An 8,258-nucleotide genomic window follows, 5' to 3' on the forward strand; every position below is an offset into this window, starting at 1 on the left:
ATGGGAAAGTTGTACTTCCTGGGAGATGTCTTTAATGCTAAAGCATCCATGCATAGATAATTATCTTGCTCAATGAAATAGATGGAGGGAATAATGTATGGCTTTTGAGGTAAAGCAGAGGCAGCAGAAAATAGATGAAGAGAAATAATTCTTTTCAGTGATGTTAAGAACGTGCAGGGGCAAAGACACTCTCACCGAGTTTTGCTATCATGCCTCGTGAATAATGTATTTTATTATATCCATTGTGGTTATCTTTTAATATGTTAATAACACTTCTAACACTCTTTTCCCCCCCTTGTTCTTTTATGTAGTTTTAAAACTCTTTCTTTTATTAAGATGTAACAAATGGAGATGCAATCAATAGATACTTATTATGTTGGTAACTAACTAGTAAAAGGATTTTCTTGTAAGTTTAATTTTAAACACAGATCTGTTTGAACAATGTCTACAGGGTAATTTCAGCCATCTATCTGCAGCATTTCCTGTAGCATTTCCGAGCTAACTCCTAATAACATCCTCCCCCTTAGGTATATTAATTTTATACATCCTGAACAGGAGATTGAACAGTCCTTAAACAGCCATGCAAGGTCACTGACACTAACAAAAATAGAACCTTTCATTGTGTTTTTATCAAGCTCTGCTGGCGTTTATATTAGCCTGTGTGGGCCTGAGCAGCACGGATATTTGCTGGAGTTTAATATACAATTGTTTTCAAGAACCATTCAGCTCAATTTGTATTGAAAATATTACTTGGGAAACAATGAGCCTTTCAGATGCTTTGGCTGTCTTTCAGCTAAAGCTATAATTTCAGTGTTTGGAGGGAGGTATGAAAATGCCGTAAATGTGCCCAGGCTGCCAGTCACAGGGGAAGGGCAGCAAAACCCAAACTGCCCAAGCCAATAAGAGTCACTGATGTGCTTCTGCTGCCCCTCTGAGATGTGGGCAGCACCACCCAAAATCTCCTGTGCCGAGGGTGCCCTGGAGAGACCCATCCAGCCCCTGATGGATCACCCTGATAAATCTGATCCCTCCCTGGGCTCCAGCCTGGTGCAGGGGCTGCCTTTCCTCCTGGCAGGGTGGTGTCATGCCAAACTGGCAGGAAACACTCCCACACATCTCCTCACCAATGTCCCTGTACCCAGAACCAGCCTGGGCTTTGAAACTCCACTGTGTGGCATTTTTGGGGTCCCCCGTCGTAGGGGGGGAAATGGTGAATCTGACTCCATGTTCTCAGGAAGGCTAATTTATTATTTTATGATACTCTATTATATTAAAGAATGCTATATTAAAACTGTACTAAAGGATAGAGCAAGGATGCAGACAGAAGGCTAGAATATAATAATTAAAAACTCATGACTCTCTCCTCAGAGTCCAACACAGCCTGACCATGACTGGTCATTAAGTCCAAACAATTCACATGTTGGATAAACAATCTCCAACCACATTCCAAAGCAGCAAAACACAGGAGAAGCAAATGAGATAATACTGTTTTCCTTTTTCTCTGAGGCTTCTCAGCTTTCCAGGACAGAAATCCTGGGCAAGGGAATTTTCCAGAAAATATGACAGTGACACCACAGAAACAGTGAATCGTCTGGGTTGGAAAGGACATTTAAAGATCAACTCATCCCACCCCAGCCATGGGCAGGGACAGCTTCCACTGTCCCAGGTAACTCCAAGCCCCGTCCAACCTGGCCTTGGACATTTCTAATGGAAAATGTCCCTGCCCGTGACAAGGGGATGGAAATTGATGATCTTTAGGCTCCCTTCCAACCCAGGCTGTTCAATGATTCCATAATTCCATAAAGTCCCCTGGAACCTTCTCTTCTCCAGGAGATTACAACTGGGCATGGCACAGCAGGAGCACTTGAATGGGAACCTTACAAAGCAGCACAAGGTAGTGAGTTGGCAAATTTCCCTGGGGTAGTCAAAGAAAGAGGTGGGTATTTCATAATTACTTAATTACTGAACATCTTCACTCTCATCTCAGGCTTTTCAGCAAGAACAAGGAAATGCACATGAAAATGCTAATTAAGCCTGGATGGAACAAGAGGAGGGATTCAGTTGTCATCTGAACTGTAAGAATATTGAACTCTCAGAGCCTTCCTGTGCAGCTCACAGGGAGGAAGGAGGGAATAAGTGTTTAACAAGACAAAAACACCTTGCTGAGTATCTGTGAGTTTTGTTAAATACTCTTAAGTATTCCCATTCTTACTGACACACAAGTAGGATAATTAAATGAGTGGATGGTCCCCTAACAGCCATCTTCCTATTATCAAGAATTTTACTGCAAATTTAAGTATTCATAAGTATAATGAGGACCAGTTGACTCAATAAGGGGCACAGCTCGCGACAGAGGTTGATCTGAAGTTTTGCTGCAGCAAATTTTTCAGTCTGTCTCTGCTTCTACCTAAAACCTTGCTGGGTTTGCTCATCTGCAGGAACGTCCAGAGTCAAGGACAAGTGACCATGCAGACAAAGCTTGGAGTTGATTCTTATTTTAATCTGAATTGTTCTGCCCAGCCCTCTGAATGGGATCACCCAAGTGCTCAGAGCACCCTCAGGAGCCCTGGGCTGTCCCTTGCAGCAGAATAACCCCGTGCAGAGTTATGTAACCCCAAATGAGGGCAGGATGGGTCCCTTGCCTCCTTCCAGCATTCCAGGTGCAGGTGATCAAACAGCAGCTTGCTCCAAACGTGGGACCTGTCCACAACACAGGCAGTGCCCATTCAAACCTCTTCTCCATGCAAATTCCACCTCCACACCCAGGTCAGCATGGGGCTCCTTGGCAGAGACCTGCTTGTAAAAGGCAATAATCAGCAGAAAACACACAGAAGGGTGAGAGCCTGAGTGCACATAAAGATACACAAATATTGATATTTGTGCACACACATTATCTCACAGAATTGGATTTTTCCACTCAGGGCCAGCACGCATTTCACAGATGTATTTGTTTCTCCTCATGTTGCAGACCTTAATTACAAAACCTCAATTTTCATACATTCTATTTATTTTCATACTGAGTGGAAGCAAATGAAATTGTCTTTTGTCTTTTATTTTTTTTGCACTCAATGCTGTGATGAAATGAAATTAAATATGGCACACTTCTGAGACAAACACTTAGCCCCTTCAAAACAAGAGGACTGCTCCAGGTCAGTGTTTTAATTGTGTGAGGATGCTCAAAGCCATCTTTACAAGTGTTTCACATGGCCATACTGACTCCTAATTCAAGCTATGAAGTCGTGTTAAGAATCTTCCATTTTAATTTACAACATGAGAGGAAGGAAGAAACAAACAGAACAAGCCCTGGGTGTCTTGCTGCAAAGCAAATCACTGAAGTAAGAAGCACTTCTGGAGATCCTTGAGCAATCCTCCCATGCCCACCTCCCCTGCCTGGGACAGCACCCACAGCTGCTGCTGCTCCCCCAGACTGGTTTTGGAGCTGGGGTCAAGACCTCAGGTTTATTGTTAGTTCTGGCACTGTCTTCTCCTGTAAAACTGAGTGCAACTTGCAATGTGAGGCTTTTGACATCATTCATGCTTTCTTCTTACAATTTATTGCAAAGGCCATGTTCTAAAATTTCCAACCTCTTTCAGATTTTCCCTTCCTTCCTTCCTTCCTTCCTTCCTTCCTTCCTTCCTTCCTTCCTTCCTTCCTTCCTTCCTTCCTTCCTTCCTTCCTTCCTTCCTCTTTCTCCCCTTTTCTCCCTTTCCTTTCCTTTCCTTTCCTTTCCTTTCCTTTCCTTTCCTTTCCTTTCCTTTCCTTTCCTTTCCTTTCCTTTCCTTTCCTTTCCTTTCCTTTCCTTTCCTTTCCTTTCCTTTCCTTTCCTTTCCTTTCCTTTCCTTTCCTTTCCTTTCCTTTCCTTTCCTTTCCTTTCCTTGAAATTTCCTTGAAATTTCCTTTCCTTGAAATTTCCTTTCCTTGAAATTTCCTTTCCTTTCCTTGAAATTTCCTTTCCTTTCCTTTCCTTGAAATTTCCTTTCCTTTCCTTGAAATTTCCTTTCCTTTCCTTGAAATTTCCTTTCCTTTCCTTTCCTTGAAATTTCCTTTCCTTGAAATTTCCTTTCCTTGAAATTTCCTTTCCTTTCCTTGAAATTTCCTTTCCTTTCCTTTCCTTGAAATTTCCTTTCCTTGAAATTTCCTTTCCTTTCCTTGAAATTTCCTTTCCTTGAAATTTCCTTTCCTTGAAATTTCCTTGAAATTTCCTCGCCTTCTCCTTCTCCTTCTCCTTCTCCTTCTCCTTCTCCTTCTCCTTCTCCTTCTCCTTCTCCTTCTCCTTCTCCTTCTCCTTCTCCTTCTCCTTTTTTCCCCTTTTTTTTTTCCCATTTTTTTTCATTTTTTTTTCTCTGGGTTTTCCACTTGCCACACCATGAGCTCCAGTTTACACCACCACTGTTGCTGGGTGTCTCCCACCAAACAGCCAAATTCGGACAATGCAGCCAATTATCAGCTGCTTTGTTCTCTCCAAAAAGGCTCCGTTCCAGCCTGTTATTCCTTCTGTTTCAGCAGCCTCCAATGACTTTGATTGCTCATCTGAAGAGTAATAAAATAGCTTCTTATCAAGGCTTTAAAAAATAATATACCTTGACATGGTTATTTAAGATTGAAAAGTCAGGGGGGCAGAAATAATTATTTTCAAAAGGAACAGAACAAAGTCTCTCTTTACACAGACACAAGAGAAACGTGGGCTACTCCAGCAGGAAAATATCATCAAGACTGAGTTTATAGGGACTACAGGTTTGTAGCTGCAATTAAAATATCAAGAACATTTGATAATAACAAAACTCAGAGAGACTGCACAGCAATTAAACCCAATCTACTGAGAGGTGAGTCTACAGTAACACGGTACAAAAGTTTATGAGACATAGATCTAATTAACCTAAGCTGTGCAGACAACCCAATCTGAATGCAAACCATTCCCAGCTGATATTCCTGGATCCCAGGAGCACTCCCAGAGCCCAAGGACACTGGAGAAGAAATTCCTTGGGTTGTGGCACATCTGCAGCAGCAGGAAGGGAAATGATGGAGAACCCAAAGCCAATTTGCTTCTGAACAAAGCAGGGACAACCTCTCTGAAGGCATCAGGGTGTAAGAACCACCCTTACAGTAAAGATTTTCTTCCTAATATCAATCTACAAAAAATACACAATCTCAGCTTAAAGCCGTTCACTCATCACCCATTTCCCTGTCAAAAATCCTTCTCCAGCTTTCATGGTTTTGTCCTTTATTCTCCTCTTTGAGAAGACAGCCTAGGAGGGTCTGGGGAGGAAGCTGAAACTGGGAAAAATTTGAAAAAAAAATACCTATCACTTAGCTAAACCTTTTAAAAGAAAAACAAATCCTCAAGTCCAATATTTATAAGCAGAGAGTTAAATTTTTGGAGCTTCACATGGCCAGCAGCTCCAGAGTGTCCATCACTGTTTTTCCAAGGAGCTGCTAAGCCAGGGCTGGTTATGATGGGCTGTTATTTACAGCAGAGCAGTTGCCACATGAACCCCATGGTGTGACTGCATTGTTTGTTTGTTAAGTGTTTCTTTGTTAAGTGCTCTGACATCCAGGGTGAGGAAGGACGTGAATAAATGACAATAAAATGCAATATGGAAGGGAGCACAGTGGGAGAAGTTTGCAGTTTATTTCTGAGAGTCAATAACTATTTTTTCAGCTGTAATTTTTAGTCTTTATTATTCCAAGATACAGTTATTTGTTAGTAGGTGAACGAAGCAGGGCTTCAGGAACCATAATACAATGATGCTGTCACATTGTTGTGGCATTAATCAGAGGATCTAATTTTATGTGTAGTCCAAACATCAACAAATCTTTTTTAAAGGTATCGACTTCATTGATTTTAAGACATATTGTAGCTCTTGGGACAAAGACAGAGGGAAGTTCTACACAGATGTGCAGCACAGAAATGGGTGTAATTACCACCCCCTTGTGTTTACAGTGCACGGTGGCTGTGCTGGTGCTCCACATGAAGCCAGGAGCTCTCCCACTGAATTTCAAAGGAGTAGCTTGGAGCTGGGTAAGGGAATTGTTCCAGAAATGCTGATCATTCTACCTGCTGGAGAAAGAAATGAGCAGGCACAGAGCACTAAAATGTGGAAGTTCTGGCTTTGGTTCCTGATATTGCCGGTGACTCCAGGAGTGCCCAGGATCAGTTGTTCAATGTGGGTCTGAAATCCCACGTGTGACCAGGTGGAATATACAGTGTGATTTTGCTTTTTCTTTAATTTCTAGACCATTAGCTTCTTCAGCCAATCATTTTCTTCATTTTCTCTTACTATTATTGATTGTAAGATGTCTCACACTGGGACTCCAGACTACCTGGAGAGCACTGATGACAGAGGAGTCGTGCTGTGGCCACGCTATTCAGTCCCCTGTATTATGTTCTAAAACCCCTTGTAAGTCAGATATAGTCCAAATATTCATGTGCTTGTCCAGGGGATTATTGCAAATGTCAGCTAAAACATAACAAATTGACCATTCCTTAAAGTTCTATTCAAAAAGCTTCTCTCTAAAATGTGTGCAAAAATAGTCTGTGTTTAAAAGGATACATCAGGACAAAGGGTATTCCCACTTTTCTACAGATGGTGAAGCCAAAGAGGAGAATTATTTCATAAAGTTCATAAAATGAGGGCCACAGTAAAAATCCTCAAAGTCTCTCTGTTTCTGCAAATTGATTCTTCTTGCTGAGCCCAAGTACCCTGGGTGGGAGGGCTGACTGAAGAAGGGATAAGGGGAGAGCACAGATTTTCTGATGTGTCTTCTCAACCTCTTCCAGTTTTGACCCCAAAAATGTATTTCAGACTGTTTTGGTTCTTATTCAGTGAGAAAACACTTTCAGTTCAGATTGGAAAGAACCATTAAAGAAGTAAACTGCATTTTTATTTGTTTGTTGAGCTGGCAAATACATTTTTCCCTCTCTTCCTGTGGTGCTGGCAGCAGGACAAGCCAGCACTCTGCCATGGGACTGTCTCCCCAGACAAACTGGCTCTCCTCCCTAAAATGCTCCCCTTACCTGATGCCAAAACTCTCATATCTCACAAATATTAGGAACTTCATGGAACTACCAGCGAGGATGATAATAGAATGAACTTCAGGAGCAACATGATGAGTATTATGGAGAGAAATCTCCTTAACTTTATTAAAGGAAATCACTTGCAATAGATTAAAGCATAATCCTCCTTGATGTTTTTAAATATTGGTAGGAACCACTAAATGCATATTTTAGGTTCTCATGAAGACTTTCATGGACTTCCTTTGCCTATAGTGCCCTGAAACATTTCCTGCTGAGGATCCCCTGTGGTGCCTCCAAATAAACTGCTCTGTTCTGACCATGCTACTACAAGGTACCACAAGATGATAAATCACATTGGCAATTGTTTTCTTACTCTGCAAGAGGATTTTGTTGCTGTTTTGTTTTTTTTTTTAATTAAAAACTACATAGAGTTCAATGCAATCCTACAAACAAAAATGTTGAAACTTCTCAGGATACACTTAGAAGGAACATCTTTTAAGTCTTCCTAGGAGACTTTAAGGACTGATCCAAGTCACAGTACTGGCAAGTAGTGACAAGGAGGAATGGATTCATACTGACAGCGAGTAGCTTTAGATGGGATTTTGGGATGAAATTATTGGGATGAATTATGTGAGTGTGGGAGGCCCTGGCACAGGTGCCCAGAGCAGCTGTGGCTGCCCATGGATCCCTGGCAGTTCCCAAGGCCAGGCTGGACATTGGGCTGGGAGCAGCCTGGGACAGTGGAAGGTGTCCCTGCCATGGCAGAGGGGTGGAATGAGATGTTCTTTAAGATCCTTTCCAATCCAAACCTTTCTGTCATCCTGTGACAAATGGCACCTTTTCCATCTCCTTAGGCTTTCTCATAGACCACTGGGCTTTAAGACTCATTCCACTTTCAGCCTGCAGACAGAAACCTCATTTCCCTAAGGCACCATAATCTTCTCTGTGTATTTTCTTATCCTCCCCCATATGGCAAGGACAGACAGTGAGGGCAGGGGGAGGATGGAGTGCCCTGCTGCCTCTCCTGGAAAGCACTGCCACCACACAGCCTTCCTTTACACTCTCCCTGCTACTCAGGTTTTCATGCTGGGGTTTGAGAGGCCCGCTGTGTTTGTGCACCCACAGCCAGGGACCATTTTTCTCTCCTTCCTGTGGCAGAGGAGTTTGTGCTACAACATCTGTCACTGTAGGACACAAAACAACACAAGCTCACTGCTGCTCTCAAGGTGAAGAAAAGGGAAG

The sequence above is a fragment of the Melospiza georgiana genome, chromosome 8, assembly GCF_028018845.1.
Source record: "Melospiza georgiana isolate bMelGeo1 chromosome 8, bMelGeo1.pri, whole genome shotgun sequence".
Lineage (NCBI taxonomy): Eukaryota > Metazoa > Chordata > Aves > Passeriformes > Passerellidae > Melospiza > Melospiza georgiana.